The sequence below is a fragment of the Dermacentor silvarum genome, chromosome 11 (assembly GCF_013339745.2).
Source record: "Dermacentor silvarum isolate Dsil-2018 chromosome 11, BIME_Dsil_1.4, whole genome shotgun sequence".
NCBI classification, from domain to species: Eukaryota; Metazoa; Arthropoda; class Arachnida; order Ixodida; family Ixodidae; genus Dermacentor; species Dermacentor silvarum.
This window is the reverse complement of record NC_051164.1, coordinates 91,761,526-91,784,794: the sequence shown is the minus strand read 5'-3', so window position 1 is coordinate 91,784,794 and position 23,269 is coordinate 91,761,526. Positions and strand designations below refer to the sequence as shown.

At 48.0% G+C, this 23,269-nt stretch overlaps 1 pseudogene; it reads left to right on the top strand.

The window, feature by feature from the left end:
* Positions 1–6,004: 6,004 nt before the first annotated feature.
* LOC119434219 (U4 spliceosomal RNA) lies at positions 6,005–6,087 on the top strand (annotated as a pseudogene).
* Positions 6,088–23,269: the final 17,182 nt, after the last annotated feature.

The window sequence follows — 23,269 nt, the reverse complement described above, 5'->3', positions numbered from 1 at the left end:
GCGCATACCATCGAAACCGGTGACATCCTCAGGATTCGTTCCAAGTCGGTATGCCTTGCAACCTCACTCGATCGCTACAATTCGTAGATTGAAATATGTGCCGTATAGTAATTAGGTAAAATATAATTGGTGTATTTATGTTATATTCAATTAGCAATTAGCTCAAGGGTTAGGATTTATATTTTGGCGCAGCTAAAAAAAAAGCACGGGACAGAACACACTATATTTAAGAAGAAGAATAAGCAGACTTCAGCGGCTCCTCCGGCTCTGAACTTATTTACTTGCGACTACGGCATTCTCATATAACGAATACCGACGTATTCTTAACACGTTATGTGCGACGTATGCAATGTCATCCTCGTCCACTACAGAATTGCCGGTTATGGCCTCCGAAATGCATGCACTGACACCGCCTATCTCAGAGTCACGCCTCACAGATTTTTAAGCGTGAATGTTGCGCGATAGCGCATGTAACTGACGCGTCCGGCTCTGAATGGGAACACCTAATTATAAGCCAACATAATTAACGCATATTTATTGTATCAACTTCATAAAAGGGGGGGGGGGGTATTCAGATCCAACGCACATTTTGGAATCTATGCGAAGCGAAGCTTTAATGTAGCTTTAGTGAAGCGCTTCAAAAATGCTATACGAAGCTGTTCGTCTTCTGCAACGCGTTTTTTTTTTTTTCAGCACAACGATGACCTGCAGGCAAGACGCGGAAGCCCTCACTACGAAACTCACATGATCCACCGGACCGCGCATTTATGCATTCATGATTTCATCATGCCAATCTATCATCAACCCACGACCGCGCGGCTCACGTTTTATCCAGCCACCTCCGGGATTAGCCCAGTTTGCTATCGCACTATCTCCGAGACCATGGATCTTACGGCGCCTGAAGCCGACCGCGAGAAGACGCGCCAAAAGAAAGCATACAAATATTCGCTTCAATAAAAGAATTATGCGCGTGAAGACGTAAACTTGTTGCACTGAGGATATTTGGGCACCGTTCGTCGGGTCGCCGCGTAATACCCCAGGGAACAGACTCGTCAACCGGCACATCTGTAGGGGTAGTACATGCAGAAGTATACATGTAAGTTGATTCGTGCGTGAGCACTGTCCTGTGTGCGAATTCTTCGACAAGACAGTCGGTGCAGCAGCACTCAACAGACCACTCTGCGCACTATATAGTTAGATCGTTACTGGCGGTGGGCAACGTATTGTTTCTCTTCGCCAAAAGGCGAGGGGTGCAGCTTTCCTGGCCAGACGATAAGACGGACGTGACGACGACGACATGACGAAGACGGCGTATCGGATCGAAGCATAATTGGAGGCAAGGTGAGCTTAACGCATGCTGGTGTAATCGGGACTGACAAGCATCTATGTTCACCGCTGCGCTTAAGAGTCTTTATATCGTTCAATTGACAGCTGACGCGATAAACCGGACGCGAGATGTGCACGCGAGATACTTTTGCGAGATATGCACGTGCACTCGGTGCTACCTAACGCGTAGATAATCACCCGCTCCCGCGCTCTTCTTCTTTGTGTACGAGGGACCCGTAGCAACGTCATATACAGGGTGTCCCAGCTAAATGTAGCCAATGTTTTAAAAACGTGCAAGGAGGCTCAAACCAACTCAGTGGTGTTCAGGATTGCGTGTCCTAGCCTGCGGTATTTTTTGTTTTGTTTTGCAAAGTCAATTAATTAGTATAAACTAATTGCCTAACTTTTAAAATATTGGCTTCACCAAGAAAGTGCCAATACGAAAGTTGTATATCAAATTTAAAAATGGCCGACAGAAGTATTTGCAACTAAGTACCATTGATGGAGCTTCTTGTAATAGCCTTTAAAGAAAGCGCGTGATAGCGCCGCTATTTCAGCACGCCCAGATGACCGACCAGTAAAGGACATTGTTTGCATGCTTTTTTTTTTTTTTTTCGAGACTCGCTCGCCTGCCTTGTCGCGATCGGGCGCACACAGCGAGCGGCGGTGATGAAGGTGTGTCGCGCTTAGCTGAGGTGATGTGGCATAAACATATCATTCGCTCCACTTGTGGAATTAAGCCCGAACACGCAAGGCAAGAAAAAAAAAATAAAGAAGTTTGGGCTTGAGTAAATGTTGAGAGCAGGGGCGGTATTCTGTAAGAGTCTACCTAGTGGACTGTCCATTTCGGCTGTCGCTGATTGGCTGCTCCTTGACGTGCAGGAAGGTGCCAGTCAGTCTCCTTCCTGCACGTCAAGCAGCAGCCAATCAGCGACAGCCGAAATGGACAGCCCACTAGGTAGACTCTTGCAGAATACCGCCCCAGAACTCTTTAATCGGGAGGAAAATGCAATTGTCATGTTCTTCTATTCGTTCGTGATCCTATCTTACTAGCGAGAGTTGCTGGCGCGTACCTTGCGGCCACCGGAAACGCCAAGCCCGTTCTGGAACTTTTGTACAGATATGCGGATTTAGTTTCTTGATCGGTCGTCTGGGAGCGCTGAAATAGTGGTGCTATGACGCGCTCGTTTTTGTATTTCGCGGGCTTTCTTTAAAGGCAATTACAAGAAGCGCCATCGATGGTACTTAGTTGCAATCATTTCAGTCGGCCATTTTTAAATGTGATCTACAACTTTCGTATTGGCACTTTCTTGGTGAAGCCAATATTTAAAAAGTTAGGCAATTCGTTTATACTCATTAATTAACTTAGCAAAAGAAAAAAAAAAAACGCAGACTAGGACCCTCGATCCTCAACACCACTCAGTTCGTTTGAGCCTCCTAGCACACTCCGTCGTTTTTAAAACATTGACTAAGTTTAGCTGGGACACCCGGTATATCACAAAGGCTGTTCACTCCCATCCATGTCGTCATGCTACCAGCCCGACGTTTCCATTGCCAAGGCTGGCTTGACGAAAGCTGTGACGTCAAAATCACCAAGGCTTACTCGGGAGCATCCCCATTAGATTCTATGGCAGTCGGGCCAGGTAGCTTGACGTCATGGATCGGTGTGAACAGACCTTGTGCTATCTAGGTAGTGTTAGCTTAGTCGACAGCATCCCCATTCTATCGCAGTCAGCCCTTGTAGCATGACGTCATAAAGCAGAGTGTAGAGGTCTTGTGTTCAATAAATAACATGAAAACTCGCAGTTCTCTCGAAGACTTAGAGAGTTACCTTCGCATCGCCTTTGCGTCTGCATTTGCAATTGTATAAAACCAGCAAGGACCGACTTACGTGTATCAGAAGCAAGTTTGCCTTATAGTGTGTCCAAGTACACCAACATGCCCAGGTATTGGGGCTGGCTGGAGCACTTGGGCTCATCAAGAGATGTAGTAAGTATAGATGTCACTACGGATCACTGTAAATTGAATAAATGTCCTGCTGTGCGGAGAGAGCGATGATTCTTACCGACCTATGGGCCTACATTCAAAATTATCACGTGGTCTATCGTAAAAACATCTTCGTCGATAATAGCTATAGGTGTCAAGAAAGAGCTTGTTAACCAGAGAGAGAGAGCGAGAATGAAGTTTAGTGAGAAGGATGGCTCAGCAGGGGTAAGAAAAAAGAAACCCACCCATTTATTAACCAGAAAGTTTACGATCCTGTTTCGAGCATGCCTTCGTGTTGGCTGACGAGTTTTCGTAAAACTCAGGACTACATATACGATAACGCACGGTGACCGGACCAACAAACAGAACGACAGACCAAACAGAACGACAGCTTCGTGCTGTGTGACTCGGCAACCACATTTCGAACGCTTATATGTCATCAGCTTGTCATTGAAACCCTCGTGATAACCACGAAGTCAACGCGGCTGAAATTGAAATTAAAATTAAGGAGATTGTGAACGCTGAAACCGCGTGACGTCACGACGATAGTATGTCGGAAATGCATTTCGAGAGGTTGCAAGGGACACGTGGTTTGGTGCGACGTCCATAATGATTCAGTCCCAATGTTGGAATCTGACAGAATCCGCTGAAAACTTCTAGGACGTGATTGGTGTGTCCGACTACGACGGATCACATGCAGAATATATCACCGTATGTCTCGGCCTGTGTAGTTTTAGTATTAGTTCCATGAAGCTGTACATGGTGCCGCGTAACGCAGCACGGAAGTCCTTTATGTGACAGCGCTTTTAGTACACTGGTGTGTCCCTGTGTCAACCAAGTCATGTACAACGAAAAAGTAGAGCCGCATTATAGTGCCTAGAATATAGGCACTATAGCCGCATACTGCTAGTCCGCTTTGACGCCGTCATATTGAAAACGAAGTCTCGCGTTGTCCCGAACAATATGAGTGACGAAATTTATGCCGAGTGCGCTGTGAGGAACGCCCTATACTGAACTGCTTCAGATAAATTTTGATCAGCTGCGAATTGGCGTAATATCGGATGCGCTGACACTCCAAGCACGCGACGCTGTGACGCGGAACATCACGTTTCACATGATGTTCCGCGTCAGTGATTATTCTGGAGAAGAAGGAAGAGATTTCGTTCGTTCGTTCGTTCGTTCGTTCGTTAGTTAGTTAGTTAGTTAGTTAGTTAGTTAGTTAGTTAGTTAGTTAGTTAGTTAGTTAGTTAGTTAGTTAGTTAGTTCAGCTCTGTTCAGACAACCAGAAGATTGTACATGAGGGCAGCTTCGTAACTTTCTCTCTTCCGAGGTCACCTCAGCAGCGCTGAGCAAGGAAGTTGTGAGGGAGAAAGCATTTCGTAGAGATGAGCAGAAGAGTTAAAAAAAAAAAAAGCGGCAGATCCCACGTCCTGTGGGAATCGATGTTATGCGAAACAGTGTGCCTACCAAGTTGATTAACGAAGCGACCATGATAGCACCAAGGCGTAGGCGGCTGTTTCATATGGCCTACATGGCACGCATGTCCTGATATTCATGTCATGACCTATCATTTATGTTCGTCATACACTCTTGTCATACTGTGCCAATTTTTGGTACATAACAAGTTAACGAAACGACCATGAGAGCACGAAGACGTAGGCGTGTAGATATACTCCCAAAGTGGCAAATGTTCGCCAAGATATGCTTCGCATTTAAAAAGTTGATTTTTGGCCATATGTAGTCGCGCTCGAAGACAGACAGGTCAGTAGAGCACCTGCGAATGCGCTACACGAAGCAGCATTCGGCACAACACAGCTGACAACGGCAGCTACCCTAGCTTCGCTTCTCGCCTATTGCTGCAGCTCCCTATTTGATCGCGCGGGCACCATTTGACGTCACGGCTCGGACTGCAAAGGTCTTGCGTTAGCTCGTAGAGTTAATAGTTAACTATACATTGGTGCCGCGCAAGCCCTGCGCGAAGCGGTAGCGCATGCGCAATGCCTGGCTTATACATCCCCACCAATCGCGGGCAGCGGACAGCGCGGAACGAGGCGACTCGAAAAAAAAAAAAAAAAACGAAAAAAAAAACGAAAAAAAAAAAAAACCGTTCTCATTGGCGACGGTGGCTTGTCACGTGAGCGTCGCGTGGCGCTTGTCAGCGAGTGGGCTTGTTTCAGCGCTCGAGTCACGACACGCGTGTGCGTGACTCGGTCGGACCCGGCAAAAACTCACGCACGCGCTATAGGGCACACGACATGTGCCGCGTACGCCGGTAGCGCCAACGCACACACACACTTATATGCAGAAATACAAAACGCATGTAATTGGGAGCTCCTGGGGGCACCCTTCTAGCTGACAAGCTACTAAAAGAAATAAACGTGACAGAAATGACAGAGCAAAGAGGAAAAGGTCGATGAAGGAAAAAAAAATCCGAATCGGAAGAGGGCCGCACACGCACTCGGGTGGTGCGAGTATTCATAACGTCGCCTGCGGCTTGCACCGCTAAGCAGTCGCGCGCGCGCGAGCATGCGAGAGCACCCGAGCTTGCGGATCGTTCGCTGGCATGTGTACCGTAAGAACTCGCGGATAATACAAACCCGAATACAAGCCGAGCGGCCCTTTTGAATGGTACCTGGATAACGCAGTAAAAACGTACACGAGAAGAAACGAGACGAAGACAAGCGCTACAAAAAGCTTTGCGCAGAGGCGATGTCGTACCCAATGAAGTTATAACTGAGGGGCGACTATTGCTAGTTGAAAACAAGTTCTGCAAATGAAGACGAAGTCAAGGCACTTTTGAGGCCGCGGAAAGGGTGAAAATGTAACATTTGGAGGACCTTTATATCCGTAACAATTGCGACCAAGAGAGAGAGAATGAACAAAAGGCAGGGCTTAGAAGAGTTTGTCCAATTTGCTACCCTACACGTGGAGAGAGGTACTGAGTGAGAGAGAGAGAGAAAAGACAGGCGTCATATCAACAACACCCACTATACAAGGTGCAGCGTATCCGCATCTTCTTCTTCTTTCTGGTGTTTTACGTGCCAAAACTAGTTCTGATTATGAGGCACGCCGTAGTGGAGGGCTCCGGATTAATTTTGACCACCTGGAGTTCTTTAACGTGCACTACAGCGCAAGCACACGGGCGTTCTTGCATTTCGCCTCCATCGAAATGCGGCCGCCGTGGCCGACTGCGTTTCCGCAGTCGGACACTCAAGTATATCGCTTTCATTGCTCGTGTGGTTATCTGGGCTAATATGCTATGAGGCCAGGCTCCCAGGTGCTTTCCTTCGGTAAAAGGCCGATCAAACGCGACCGAAACCTCTCGATCGAGACCTAATACGCAAAGCTTACCGGTGCCGTTCGTGTAGTGGCTAATAAGTACGCGCTATTGTAACTGGTAGGTGCCCGTTCCTAACAAACCGCTCTGGAATAGAAACTGCTTCGTGAGTTCAGGACTTGCTCATTGGCTTATACGCGATGAAAATAATATTTAGGTAAAGTTGCTCTTTCGCCCATAATGCGAAGCATTGACGCGATCGTTGGCGCAGTGTTATGCGAACTCTTGCATTGTTTCGTGTGCTGTCGGTTGTACTAAAGTATTCGCGGACGCAAGCGAGCAATCCCACTTCGAGAAGAAATTGGAAACTTTATTCGGTGAATGCATAGTCCGAATCGTCTATGTTTATGAAGGTGGCGCCCTCCCGCCAGTGGAGCCCTGCCTGTGGACTAACGGCAATATTGGACCATGTGTTGTGGGAGTGTGAAGCCATCGGCTTCGCCTTCAGCGAGGATATGTGGGCTGCGCTCTTGGGCAGCCCCGAACTCAACGACCAAACCCTGGCCGTCCCGAGTGCCCGCGATTGGGCCGTCAAGCTCGGCTTGGCGGTCCCTATGCGTGGGATTAGCCGGATGGCGCGGGCTCTCCCCTGCGTCTTCTCTGGACCGAAATAAAGTGATTTCACTCACTCACTCAGTGGAGAAGTGGAGACAAGAGTCTTAATGCGTTAGCATTAGGAGTGTCGAAGTTGGAAAAAGAGGTGCGACCGTAATGCTATCGCATTTTCCTCGCATTTACTGCTAAATTACCATCGATTTTTTTTTCTTCGCCATTTTTTCCACCTTCCCTTCGTTGCTTGCGTATATCACTGGATTCGCTTAAATTATTTCACCTCGGCGCTGGTTTATGGATACGCTGCAGTGCGTGGCGTGAGACAATCAAGTTGCAAGGCACAGTATAGTGTCCAGTCACCATATTATTCCTCGGCGGAGCCTCAGCGGTGTCGCTCAGAAAGTATGGATTTTGGCTTAGTTCACATCTTCGTTTAGTCAACTTCTCTCACATCTGTTTTTTTTTTTTTTTTTTTTTTGTGATGTTAAGAGTCCATTTTTGGCGAGAAATGTTACGACTTCATTCACACAACTATACTTTCCAGAGGTGTAGCCAGGTTTCAGAGCTTTTCACCTCTCGACCCCCTTTCCACTGCGTAGGGTAGCAAACCGGTCGTGAGTCTGGTTAGCCTTCCATTCTTTCCTTCACTTCTCTACTCTCTTTCGTGTGTCAAAGACGGATCAGAGGTCGCAGCAGGAGTTTGTTGAAAGTGCTTGCTTTCTAAAGGCCCCCTTTAGTCTTGATGATACTTTCACTGACTCCCACCAAATGATTTTCTGCTGCACTGATGGACGATTTGTTCCCTGTTTTCCTTTACCATGCAGCTTACTTGGAGTGACATTTCCAAGTAGTACTCAAATGTGTCTGTCGGTTTGCCATTCCTCCAGGGGTCAATAAGTTTTTGGTAAACTTATATTCGACAACCCATCTTGTCAAAACGTTGTTCGAGAAAAGAAGCTGTTTTGTGCCGTGGTCGACAAAGTGCCGTTTGTGTCCGCGTGCTGAAATAATTGATCACCGTTTCGTAGCTTGTAGGGATGCCGTGTTCTTCCGGGACGTTCGGAAGAGAACGCTTAAGAATGATTTAGATATCACACCATACACAAGTTGTTTTCAGCCTTTCAGAAGTCACTGTGACCCACCATATGACGTGTTTATGTTACTTAGGCCTTTGGCTCCGTAAAATCTGTGACAGGCATGCTAAAGCATAGCGAAGTGCTCGGTCGTTCTTTCAGGAATATGCTGCGTATGTTAGCGGTGTGTATGCAAGTAAAGAAGCACCACCGGATTGAATTTCTTTATTGGACGCTTGCTTTATCTCGGTTTCGAGAGCGTGTGATTAGAGTTACCTTCATTTCCGCAAGGGAATTTTTTTTAAAGATTGTTTCTTTACTTCCATGTAACAGTTGAATCAAAACAGAAAAGGCCGGAGTGAATGAGAAGTACGGTCTCGGACTGGCAATCAATGGGCTTGGAGTTCAAGACTCCGATAGGCAACGCGGCTGTTTTCTTTATAGAATTTTCGCAACATAATTTTCGGATTCTTGCTGCTTCCACTGGCGGCGGCATCAAAACGACAAGTGGAGTGAGCCTGTAACAGCTGTCGATGTGAAATAATAGAACCACGTAAGCCCTTATGTACTCGGCGTCCCTACACCATTGAGTTTAAGCTTATTGAGTTTCACCTTTGCATACACCATCGTACAGCATACATCCACAAACCAAGAATCTGTCTCCCCACTTCCACTTTATGGGAGAGGCTAAATGCGCATCGCTTATCGAGGCCCACCCTCCTGGTGCAACGCCTATTCAGTTCAGTTCAGTTCAAAGTCCCCAGTAGGGGCATAACACAAGGGGTGGGTTTTTATAAAACAGCGCAAACATCGTGATAAGTAACCTATGACTCATTCGGTCGTTGCATACGGTATGAAAACGAAATCTGACGAACCAAGGTCAGAAGAGAGAGAAAAAGAAAATATGCAGATTCAATCCACATTTTGGATGTATTTGCATGAAGCGATGCTTTCCTGAGGTGGTCAGTTAAATGCAATAATCCCGTATATCTTCTGCAACGTGTTCTGCAGCGTAGCGATTACCCGCCTGTCCGATAAATCCGCCTACACGCGTAAACCTTCACCACGCGAGGGGCACTGTCCTTTTTGGGATGGCGGACGCATGTAGTTTGCTATTTGACCATGTCCAGGACCAGCTCACATTATTCGTTATAAGAGTGCTGTCCTACGTGCGAGCTATTCGGCCACACAGCAGCAGCAATCGTCTACGAAGTACAGTCGAACGGATTTAGAGCCAAGTGCTCGGGCCCCCCGGAATCATTCGTTATAGAGGTCACTTCGTTGTAAAGGTCGCGCGCCGCACTGCTCACACTAGAACCGGGACAGAATCATTCCTTCATTATACAGGTAATTTCGTTGTAGAGAGGCGTTCCTTGTAGACATTGCTTCGGTTTAAAAGAACGTATTATACGCCGGATCTTACGGTAATCGCTCACTTCTTTGCCACCACCGCCTATCTCTCTCTCTCTCTTTTCCATACACAAATGCCTCTTGTACGGAAGCCGCCTCGGCGGCGGCGGCGCGCGGCAAATTACGCCCGCTCAAGATCGTTTGCAGCAGCCGAGCAACCCTCGGCGCTCGTAGCAGCAGCAGGACCCTTCTTCCATAACCTTGTTCTTCGTCGTCTTGCCCTCTTCGCCGCATATATCAGAGCGGCCGCCGTTTCCAATTGAGCCGTTTTTCATCTCGGAAGCGGGCCCAGTGTCGCGAGATTGGTCACGAATCGCCCCAAACCACGAGCCTCGCTGACGCCGACACCGTCGCTTGTCAGAGGAAGGGGGGGGTGTAGTGAGGTTAGAGAGGGGGAGGGGGTGGGGGTGGCATGCAGGCGCCCGATTCGGGCGGCGCTTGCAGCTCCGCCAAGAGTGATCCAGAACGCACAATCGACACGCACACGCATCTGAACGCAAGAAACAAAAGTCGGCGCTCACGCGCGAGCACGTGGGCGCGCGCTGACGACGCGAGCCGGCCAATGGGAGAGAAGCAAGAGGAAGACCGGCCGAGAGAGCCTTGTTTTCGTAGGCGTCCCGCGCTGTTACTCGTGCTGCAGATATCGACTCCCGCGTGAGCGTCACATCGTGTTGTGACCCAAGTGCCGAGCGCGCGCCGATCGCTCTAACACGTGGCAGCTGCATGCGCTGCTTGCCAGGAACTCTCGGGGATTGAGGAGAGAATCGAATAGTCGTGCTCCCAAACGTGGGGGGATTGTTGTAGTTAAGCGTAAGCCATCGGCACTCCGTCATAATCCTTGCCGATCAAGTGTAATAGTGGAATACACGAGTGAGCTCCGCTAACGCACTTTGATCGGCCGAGATACAGTCACGAACTCTTGCTAAAGTTAACTGCGCGGAGCGTGAGTGGTATTATACGAGAGATGGGGCTTTGCTATCACGATACGTTTGGGAGGACACAGTTTCTTAAACGAACAAAAAGGACGATATCTTGGCGCGAGCTCTGAACGTGTCTCGCCGACGACGGGAGCACTCTGCAATAAGATTCCGATATTATCCACAGCGAACGCGGTTCCTCCATGTATAAACATGGCCAACGACTAGATGCTATCTTTGTCATATGCACTGCAACGAATCGTCTGAAAGAACGCACTGCATATTCGAAGAAAGACATAAGTGGCTCGTGGTGGTACGTATATCTTTTCCCAGTGCTATCTCTGATGGTTGATGGTTAATCTGGCCGAGGCAGCGTCTTCGACCTTCTATTAAGGTCGAATAAGACGCGAACGATCTTCAGTCATCTGTCGGTGCATATGTGCGCTTTCGAAATGCGGGCTCGGTTTTGGTGTCAAGCCCCGAGGGCGACATATCGGGCAAACGTTTGTTCGCTGAGATTTGTTGGTTGTCGCAGGCAGTTGCACGTAACCGGTGCGGCGTCGGAGCGAAGCGCTTTTCCCGCTTAGGCTTTGGATTGTGGAGTCCTTGGCCGCTTGCGCGTATACACGCCGCTGTGTGCAATGAGCTAGCGTAACTGGTATAACAAATGGAGAGATAGAGGAAAGAAAGAAAAGGAAAGAGAAAAGAACGAGATCGGGGATTACGGTTTCGCAAATAGAACGACATAAATACAAGGATTGCGCTGAAGGCAAAGTTTTGAGAGCCGCTTTGGGAGAGGGGGGTGGAGGAAGGGGGGGGGGGGGGACAGCCCGAGATGTGCATTGTTGATAATAGCGATAATTAGGCGGTAATGTGAGTCCGAGTGCGTTCCTCGCGCGCGATTAGCCGTTGCCCTGAAAGAATACGGGTCGTACCCGCGGCGTCTAAACGAATTTCGCGGTCGGGTTGAACCTTGCTTCCTGCATGGCTTCCCCACTTATTTTTGTTCTTTTTATGTTGAGTCGGATATGAAGAAAGTCATGTGCGCCAGGCTGATTCGCCGCGGTCTCCCAGTCGTCCTTGGGAAGACCAAGATTGTCTCCGAATGATGAACAAGAAAGCAAAACCATTACTCATTTCACCGTTGTGTTCTTGGCATCACGGTGGTTCGTATTACCGGCGCTGAATGACCAATGAGCCAGAATAAATGAGTTTTGTTTGCGCAGTGTACGCACCGCACGCACGCACGCAAGCACACGCACACACAGAGAGAGAAAGAACAAGAGACACACACATACACACAGAGACAGACAGACACACACACAGAGAGATAGAGAGAGAACGAGAGACACTCTTATACACACAGACACAGAGACATACGCACAGGGACACAGAGAGAGAGGCAGAGAAAGAGAGAGACACACACACACACGCACACACACACCAGGATACTTATTTTGTATTTGATTGAAAGGGGAGCTGCCAATGCTAGCTGCGTCGGGTAAAGGCGAGAACTGGCCTCCTGATTTAACCCAGCTAAGTGAGATTTATTGAAAGCGCTCAAAGAAGCATTCTTTGGTACACGAAACTGTCAGCCGCGACAAATTCAACTTCGTGGCAACTGAAAACTTTATATGCCCTGCAAGTATACGCATTTCAGTACGACAGTATAGGAACGACAACGCAAGCGTGCAAGTGACAACTATACAATGAGAAACACAAGTGCTAACCTTTTGGACCATCTGTTGGAGGCTGACACAAATGCTTGAAAGGAATCGGGGCAGCGCATCGTGAAGGCGAAAGCAAAATGACAGGTGCCGTGTGAAACGACAGAGAAAACAAAGCAGCGGAACGCATCATTTGGATATTATTATCTACGTTAATGCGATCAGCATTCAGGTGGTGGTGGATATGTGATTTGGTGATGGGAAATACATCATTTGTAGAGATTTTAATGATTATTCTTATGTTCTGTGATTCTGGAGTTAAATTGTATGTTTGGGCACATAGTCATTGACTCCATAATGTCTACTCGTCTAGACAGCAGCTACCACATACAATTAAAATGGGGAGATCAGCTGAAATCAGAAGATCATCCGAAAGGATAGATAGATAGATAGATAGATAGATAGATAGATAGATAGATAGATAGATAGATAGATAGATAGATAGATAGATAGATAGATAGATAGATAGATAGATAGATGCTAAATTAGGCTAACAATGCTTAATCGCATTAAAAGAACATTGTTTGATCAGGGACCAAATTCGGGTCGGTGATACACTGCGAGGAAATAATTATACTGCGCAAAATTAAACTCAAAGACGTAGTAAGGGACCCGGGCAGAATACGCCCTTGCGTTGAATTTTGCGCAGTATATTTATTTCCTCGCAGCATGAACCAACTCGGCCAAGAACTAGTTTTATTGGTGATATTATAGCTTAGATAAAATAGAAAGATGCGGAATCTGGCGGTATATACAAATCTTGGCATAAATAGGAGCGCGAGGTGTACATGACTCTTCCAACAAATCGCTGGCTTATTTCCACTCAAATTTCACACACAGGCAGCACTTCGCAGTGGGTTCGGCTTAATGCCATGGTTGCGAACATTACTTGCATGTATTGTTCACAATAAAGACGATGTGCGTGTCGTCTGCGATGACGTCATTAAAGCGATGGGTGTGTTACAATTCTGGCCAGCATCGGAAACGATCTGCGTAGACAGCTGAGGCAGCTTCGAGCCCAAGTAATGGAACGCGTCTAGAACCGTCTAGAACACATCTCTGTGACGTGACGCCACTCCACGGTGACAAAGAAAAGCTAAACAAAAAAGCCCATACATCTGCATTTTAACTTTTCGCGTGAGCGCACCAATGAAAAACACAAAGTCGCTTACAATAAGCACATAGGAAAGCGTACGTTACTACGTTGTCTTGTGCGCAGGCGAACTTTCCGTCGGGTTTCCAAGCTTGCTGCTCAGCCACCATTTTGTTTAGACAGCAAAGTAGCCTGCATTTTTATTGACATCGATCTCATCTTCGTGAATCCGTCTTCTTTGACGGATTCTTCATAGTTGGATTGAGACTTAAGATGATCGTTGTCGACGTAGTCATCTACGGGGAGTATTAAAAAAAAAAAAAAATACCGTCGGCTCTTCCACTCCGCGAAGATGGTTAACCAGCAAAGCTGAAACTTGCGGCCCCGGTGTTTATCACTGGGTTAAGTATTAAAGTATTTTTCAATTATGAGGTTACACACACGTTCGGCTGCGACGGAGAGAACGACGTCACGAACGGTATGCTCGCAGTCCTCCGCTGTCGCTTGCGTTCGATGTCTCGAGTTTCCTCGGCGGCGTGGTTAGCAGCTTTCGCCCGCCATTGCCGCTTGCGATTCTTCGAAATTAAATTGCTTCGAAATTAAATCTGTCCGTTACGTAAGGCAATGAATGGCTCATACCCCCTTAAGCAATGGCTCATACTCCCGTAAACGTGGCCTCCGCATTACTGACGACAGAATGAGAAGTGAAATTCTACGCTGGAATGATGAGCGACAACGCAGCCAGCTGTGGAAGACGACGATGACGACGAACGCGGAAGCAGTGGCACGAGCGCGTGCCGAGCGCGAGCGCAACCCGAGGTGCGCCAACGAGCCAGCTGCGGAAGAAGACGACGACGCTCGAGCCAATGCTGATAGTTTTCTGTGGACAGGGGGACGGACAGACGCTTTTTCGTTTCGCCGAGCCATATAAAGCTTCGCTTTAAAAAGCTGATGTAAATTTATGTGCGATGACGCGGTGGCCCAATCTGTCACCACTACAGTGAAAGGCACGTGTCCCCGTAGATGACAGATGGCGCCACCGTTGCGTTGCAGCAAAATCAACATTTTTTTTAGCACCGTCGTCAGCGGCGAGGAGCATATATACATCGGCTTTTTTGTGTCAAATACTGCCAAGTAATGCTCGCAAATGTGGTGCTGAACTGAAAGGTGTTAACTTCGTACGCATGAGCGGTCCGTTAGAAGATGCGCCGAGGAGGAGCCTATGCTGTCGGCGGATCTAGCCTTACAAGGCATGCCGGCAATTTCTAGCGGCGCTGGCATCGAGGCACCCTAGCAATTTCTCCGCCCGAGCGCCTCCTTTCAGAAAAGTTTGTCGCTGTTCAGAAGTGCAGCACGGGATAGATGAACACGATGACGCGCACAGCGAAGCCGAACAGGACACTAGCGCGCAGCCCCTGAACAATCCCGTTCACCGTGCAACGCCGGGCCGTCCACCCCAAGACAGACCGCTCTGAAATGAACCTGCCAGTCATTAACAATACCTGGTTAAGTGTACATCACTTAGAAACTCCAGGAGTAGCCACGACCAATTATTTACCCGCCGCGGTGGCTTAGCGGCTATGGTGTTGCGAGGCCAAGCACGAAGTCCCGGGATCAAATCCCGGCCGCTGCGGCCGCATTTCGATGGGGGCGAAATGCTAAAACGCCCGTGTACCGTGCATTGGGGGCACGTTAAAGATCCCCTGGTGGTCAAAATTAATCCGGAGTATCCCACTTTACGGCGTGCCTCGTAATCAAATCGTGGTTTTGACACGTAAAAGCCCCATAATTCATTGTTTCGTGACCAATTATTTGATATAGCTAACATATTAGCGAAGACGATACAGCTAACATCTTAGCGAAGTCTACACCAGTTAAACACTTCAGGAGTACACTTGACCGACAATGATATAGCTAACATATTATCGAAGACGGCCGGCCTACGACGAGCGGTATCACGATCTAAAATTATTGTGCATTTGCCCAGGATAACTATTGTCTAATAGTTGTCATTAGCAAGACCTTTAATGAGACACCGCAGAACAACACTTGATAAGTTTAATAAAGTGTTATTTCAACTGTTATTTATTTACTTGGTAGGAAAAGGTAGGGAAGCTTCGGAGGAAATGGCGGCCATACTTCACTTCCTTGATTTTCGTGTCCAAAACACAGCACCAGTACATCAGGGTGACGTCACAGATTTCAAGGTATTTACTATTATTTCGGCCATTTATGCGCAGATCAATGTTCACAGAACTTCAATGGTTGAGACTTTGGCGACATCAGAGTGCAATGAAATCATGCTCTGTCAGAAACAAACTACCCGCTGTGATTGCTTATTGGCTATGGTGTTGGCCTGCTATAAGCACGAGGTAGCGGGATCAACTCCCGGCCACGGCGGCCGCATTTTCGGTGGGGGCGAAATGCGAAAACACCGGTGTATTTAGATCTAGGTGCACGTTAAAGAACCACCGGTAGCCCAAATTATTCCGGAGCCCCCCCCCCCCCCCCCCCCCCCCCCCCTTACGCGGTGCCTCACAATCAGATCGTGCTTTCGGAACGCAAAACCCAATCATAAAAAAAAAGAAAACTACTTTGATCTGCAAAGAAGCTGTCGAAATCCGTGACGTCAGCGGTATGGCAGTGCGGTGACTTTCTTAAGGGGGGGGGGGGGGGGGCACAATTCGTTTATCGTTTGAGTCTTTTCTAGCTTACAAAATCCCCAGCCTAGACAACCGTTACCGTTTCAGATATGAGATAAATTACATGTACCAATCAAAACTTCAAATACTATTCACCATTAATTAATGTCCCCTTAATGAGCACGTCACCTGTTCTGATGTACCCTCGAGATTAATTAATTAGTTGCAAGCGGCGACGGTCGAGTGACACATTGTCGCAATTCTCAAGACGCGTTTGGGCACTGCTGCCACACGTGCGTGATGGATGTGCGTGAACGAGCAGGTTTGAGATTTTGCTAGTGATACGGAGGCTGCGTAATCTGCGTCGGAGATCTCTATCTTTGCCACGTGTCTGTGTGCGCGCGCGTCGTGCAAGATCATGAACCTTACATAATGTTGTTTATTAAAGGTTGAGGACCGGGAAGCTAGGCTGCAAACCAGTTTACACCCTTAAGCGTGCTATCTGTATATAGCTCACACCCTTACGGGTGTGAGTAATGCACCGATTTGCAGCTTTAAGGATCCTTAAGGGTGTAATTTGGTTTACAGTGCTATAGGCTGCATCAGAGTCGGCTTTCCCAAAACACAATGAAGAAACTGAGGGTAGCCACTTCGCCATATAATACTCACAGATACAGAAAAATTGTCTAGAAGTAAACTTATCAACAAGCAAAAAAAAAAAAAAAGAAAAAAAGGAAACAAAAATGTAATATAAAGCTAACCAGAAGAAGCGACCTAAGTGCAACCGTGCTAATTAATAGAAAATCATGTATACTCTGCTATAAAAACAGTATTATTATACGCGAACACACGAATGTCGTACTGTTCTGGTATAGTACTAAAATCCAATACTCAGTACAAGTTGAATTCGCAAGAATTTACAAATCAAATTGATTAGCTTGCTCTCCTCAAGAATCCCTAAGTGCATCTCTATTTAACGGGGCATGGCCGTTAATTTACCATACAATATTTCCGCTGCAAATAATTACACGACTACATATACGTAATTACAGGAAATTAGCATAATGCGAGCTTTACGTGATCTGCTCTGATTTTACATTGCTCGCGTGGACGACAGAACTAGCACTACTCGCGAAATGTGAAATCTGGCGAACGGTACTCGACCAGCCATGTTTCAATTAAATTCGAGGTATATAACGCCCATTGATGATCGAAGGTTGAAGTAAAGGACAGATCCAAAATTCAAACCAGCGAATGCCTTTGGCGCTCGAAGGAGGGTTAAGGCTGGAAGACTGGGCCAACGCCTCCTACATAACAGGCATGTGCACTCTGCTTTATGACGTCATGTTACGTGAACCGAATTTGCCATTGCTAAGGCCGGCGTGACGAAAGCGCTGATGCCAAAAGCAGCACGGCTTGCTCGGGAGCATCCCCATAATATTTTATGGCAGCCGGCCACTGTAGCGTGACGTCATGGATCAGTCGAAGTGCACAGACCTGGTGCTATCTAACGCGTAGCGTGGGCAACCGCCCCTCCCCCCCCCTCCTCCCCCTTAACCAAGGCTGGTAAACCTCCCTCCCCAAGAAAGTAACAGATTTAAAATGGCCCGAAGGCAGGCGCGTTCCAAAGTATCCTCTCTAACTTCTGGATTATCGCTTAACTCGTGGTCATCCGGCTCAGCTGGCTATAATAAACGTACGAGCTTTTAATTTTTTTAAAATTTTACCGACAGCTCCGATCGAAGAAATGACCCTGCCATGCGGACTGCGCTGCCTCGGTGAACTAAAGCGCGGCGCTGACATTTATTTCCAGAAAATTCGCCTGCTTATCCGCACAAGCGAGGCAGGGCATGAGACGGGAAACTTTTGAGGCCGACGAAAGCGCGAAGAACACCGCCGTTTGTCACAAACCAATAAGCAATGCACCGAAGAACGCAACACAACTTTATCGCGCCGATTATCGCCCAACCGTGAGCCGACACTGGCATCAAACAGTCACGTATGAAACCCCATCAAGCGACCGTCCCGACGGCATAGAGCTGGCGCGGCGTCCCTATCGTTCGCAGCCGCTGCGTGTTCGTAATGCGCGCCCGGCCATTGGCCCAGCCGTCCGGGTGCTCCTAAGTGCCGTGTGCAAGCGTTGTCTGCGTTCCGTGCCTCGGGAGCTGTCTCATTTTGGCGCGAGGATTGAGATTTTGCAGTGCGTGATTGATGACACTCCGTGTTCGTGGACGGCCTATATACGTCGATGCTGTGTGTTCCTTGGCGGACTTTTGGTGCATGTACCGCAGACGGCCGTCTTCCTTCTGGCAAATGGTGGTTCCAGGACAAACACCGGCGTAGAACGTAATTGCAGACACGGTGAGTGTTCGTGAAAACAATTCAAGTAAAAGATAGTTGTAGCGCAGTTTTTCTATTACACGTGAGCTCGATAAGTTTGGATAGTAAAGAGATTGCTCCCTGAGAAAATGCGGTTCCGAAACAAACGCGTGCGCGCGTACCGGAAAAACAATTTTTCATTGCTCGGTTGTCGGTGCGAACTCGGGCGCTGTTTTCGCGCGCTTAATAATACCGAAAAAAAAAAGAAAAAAAAAAAGAGGAAAAGGAAAAGAAGCAGCTGCAGCGCTGTGTAATTTCCCGTAACTTCAAGTTTGGAAAGCAAAAACTACGAAGCACATCTGACGCTGTGCCGAAAGCAGCCGCGAGACCGAGCACAGAACTTGCAGAAATGAAAGACGATTTGTTTCGCGCTCGTCTGCCTTGCCGCCATTTTCGAGACTTCCGTGGGGAAGGAGAGAGGGTTAGCGGTTGCCATATTGTCTTGGCTGGTGGACGACGCAAAGGCGATTGGTTTCGCGCTCGTCTGCCTTGCCGCCATTTTCGAGACTTCCGTGGGGATGGAGGGAGGGTTGCGGGTGCCATATTGTCTTGGCTGGTGGGCGACGCAGCTGTTAGCGCAGCTTTCTTTCTTTTTTTTTTTTTTTTTTCTATCCTTTCTTTTCCTCTATTCGGCTGTAGCTTGCCGGTACGAGACACGGACGGCGCTGCGTCATTAGTAGCGACTGCTGACGGGATGCCGACGGCGCCTTTCAGCGAAGCATTTCAGCGGTTGAATGCTTGCATTCCGGCAGGATAGGCGATTGCGGGGGCAAATAATGCCGGAAGCGTGAGCTTGCGTGGTTGGTATTTTTGAAGCTTTCACTTTTCTTGGTCTTCGTATGCGTCCGCGAAGCTGGATACGGCGGACCCAATTCTACGGACAAGCATTGCGTGGCTCAATGCCGCCCAATGACACTGCAGACACGGAGCGCAGATAAGCCGCTGGCAGCGCAATTTTTTGCTCGTCAGCGGAACTCGGTCCGTGGTGTGAATCCAGGTCGAGCGACAGTTCCGATCTTGCGGCTCAATTCCAGTGAAGCTTGATAGCATATCGCGTCGGATAACGCGTTGCGTGACTAATAGATTTCCTTCAACTCACGAGCTTTGTTTTACGATTAGAAATGACAGGTGCTTTGCCCGTTTCTAGCTCCTTTCAAGCTATCGCAGTCTAATGAAACTCGAGCAGCCGAGTGCGTGGCCGAAGCATAACTGATAGTGCGCGCCGTCCACTCATCACCATTGACAGGTGCGCACATCCTGTTCGACCGCTCTTCGCGATGACCGCTCTTCGCGTCCCCCCTCGGGCATGCGGCTGGGTATCGTACGGGCGACCTCGTGTTCAGCAACATGACCCCCTGGCCCACTGATGCCCTCCCTCCCGAAGGTTTCAGTTAATTAGAGCAAGTTTGTTAATTAGGTGCTTGCGTAATGCGACATTTTCTGCAAGCAATGTCTGCCTCTTTCAAGTAATCCGGGCCAAGATGTGGTATTGAGCTATTTATGACAGTGGATTAAAAAAAAAAAAAAACATAAGCCACTGTGTACTGCTGAGCACTATAGGGGGATGCAAAAGCACTTGCGTGCAGTCTTTTGGGTGTACGTTGAACAACTCCAGCTAATAGACGTTAACCCGGTGGTAGAACCCATGACCCTGAGTTCTTCACTGCGGCATCGGTCATAGCCTGTAGACCCTTTTCGCGGAGTAGTTTGCTTTAGAGGAACGAGATGATGCTTCCGGCGGCGTTCCACACGTTGCCTCGAGCGACAGCGCACGAATTGCAAAACCGTTACCGCTGCTGCACTGCTATACTGTGCCAGCAGCTGTCGGAAATGCAACTATAGATGGTGGCTAATGCCGTGTGCTCCATTCATGCTGCGGAACGGTAGAGAGAAGACGTCATGCAATAGTTGGCTGCAAATATAGTGATTTCCATATTAAGGAATGTATAATGATTCTTGTTTGGCCACGGGCTCGGACCGTTGCTACACAAGGACTGCTTCGCTATGCACGGCCAGCGTTGTCTCGCTAACTTCCAAAGAATGAAAGGATGTCGGCAAGATTTATTGGCCCGAAACGTCGGCAGGACTGAGTACCGCTCGTTACGCAGTGACAAAGGGAGTAGCGCCTCTTCCTGGCATAGTAAGTTTCTCGCACGTTATCTACACACATCTACCCCAACTCACACTGAAACTTGCGTCCACTCTATCGCCCACGTTTCAAGAATAAGTGACCAGGGGCACTCTGTAATCAATATGCTATATCTTTGCCACAAGGCATTACAAAGTAAGAACATCATACTGAGCACACCTGCGAGCCATTAGGCTGAAAATAATCAGATAGTGACCTAATTGAGGAACGTTACTGAGTCATGAACGTCACAAACCGCTGCTTTATAGTGATTGACAAATAAAGAACGAAGAGCAAGAGACGCTAATTATTATTCAATTTAGAAGCGGAAAGCTTGGATAGCTTGGAGTACATCTCTATCCCCGCTTCTAGTACAAACACCGTATACGCTGCTCACGCCGTTTGGTCAAGGCGTGAAGAGCTCCGAAAGTGCTTGCGTGTCCTCTGAAGCATTGGCCAAAGCTTCGTGTATTCCACCCAGTCACTGTCTACGATGTCAGCCGAAACAAGGGTTTTCTATAGCCGCACTGGGGCGTCATCCACATCCATTCTAAACACGGATGCAACGGAAGCAGCTAAGGCAAGCAATGGAGTGCGTCACCACGTGATAAAACATGACGGCGCCCGTGAAATCCGACAATTTACGAAGAAACGCCGCAAGCCTTAAAAACTGCGTAATTGACTAAATTGGCAGCTAGGCGCCCACCGTTCCCGGCGATATGACCACACTTTATGCGACTCAAGCTATATATATATAACAGATATCCTGCCGTCCATTAGGATGATACCAAACTTGTCTCTCAATAACAGATGACTGCGGTGGTGCCTCTCCTGGTCAACAAAGAAAAAGAAAGCGTGCTTCTTCGTTATGGGTGGTCCGGAAACATCCACCGAGCTACCAGGGCTATACATGATAGCCATATCTCTAAACCAGTCAACCGCGTTTATAATTCGCTGCACTAACCGTGGAATAACTATCGCACTCATCTTTTACGTCTCGTTTCACCTCGACGATGCACCTGCCTAACAATAACAATAACAACAACAACAAAAAAGTTATCTTTGTGAACCAATATGTCCGGGCGGCGTTTAATATCAAGAACTCGTTCCAGGCGTAATTTATATACCCTTATCCGCGAGTAGGAAAGTGAATGGATTTTTTTTTTTTAGAAATTCGAGTAAAGAAATTTCACTCTGGATGCCGCCGCGATCTCGGTGCCTCCCGAAAGGTTCGGTATTTTTTGTCGCGCGCCGACGAACACAGTCAACTGAAGCCGAGAGGATATCATGCGCATGCGACGATGTTATGGCGCCGTGTAATTTTGCCGGCAGCGAAAGTCGTGATGTCCCGGAGCGACGGCGGATTCTCACGGTGCCGTCACAACCGTCGCTATGTGCAGACCCCCCCCCGCTTGTTTAGTCTTGCTTGATCGGAAACCACTCTTAAAGAACCCGCATCTCGCATTGCTCGCCGGTCTCGACCGTCTGATGCGGCGATGGCTCTTTAATCACGGCGACGACCCGTGGCCTCTGGCCCGGTCGATGGATTCCCCCCCACCCTCCGCCCCTCTTTCTAGTTTTTAATAGATGACCACTTACGAGATTCCGCCTCTTTTAGTCTCGTGTCCGTAGACGCACTTGCGCCTTCTTACTTTGCTCACTGGGGCGTCGCATTCGGTCCCCTAATGAACCTCGATGTCGTCTCGTGTGCAGCCCCTCTCTGCAGGGCCGCCGAAAAACGTATATTTCATCTGTCCTCGAAGGATGATGCATCCCTTCGCCGTGTGAGGCTCCGTTTTCCGGATTTAATATTTATGAGCTTCCTAGCCCCGGGTTTGCTATCGAGTGTGACGTAGGGTGCAGGCATTAAGTTTCCCTAATGAGTGGTATACAAAGTGTGTGTGTGAGCGAGATACATTGCGCAATATTTAAGGACACCGCATTAACTTCGTCTCTCGCGTTATATGACGAAAAAAAAAAAAAAAAAAACGTTTTTCGGGGGTTTCAACAGAATAGAAAAAACTACGCGTGGGCGCTTGATCCAGTGGAGCTACGTGACCATCAGTGAGATTCAAAGCGAATGAAAAGTACATGTCTCGGCGTACTTTCGTTATAGAGTCTGCTGCTGTGAACACTTTTAGCCCCGTTCGGTTTTGTTTGAATGCAGTGAAAGACTTCAAGCTCTGGTCCTATATATTCGCCCTTCTCGCTGGATTTCGCGTGGTGCATTACCTCAGATTAAATCTAGTCAAATGTTTATTTACGTCCTAAAAATGGTTTGGCGGCTTAGAGGTAACGCCATTATTGAGCTGAAGAAGGACGGCAGATTGGGGCGAGTTGGTGGTTTCCCATGTTACTTAAGAACAGCGCTACCGACACAGGACACGGAAAAGAGTGTGAACACACACTGCGCACTGTGTGTCCATTCTCTTTTCCGTGTCCTGTGTCGGTAGCGCTGTTTTTAAGTATACCGTTATTGAGGTTTGAATAGGGGCCTACGCCTCTTATGAACATGTACAGTAGCGTTCCATACGAGCTGCAATACGGTGCATGGATTGGAACGGACCGCTATAGACTGCATGGCGGTGCTGGTATACCGGAAATGGGATTAATAAGTATAAATAATTACAGCGGTTTTTAGCGCCGCAAGTTTCTTTCTATTGAACACGGGCACCGTGGTTTAGCTCATATTAAACGCG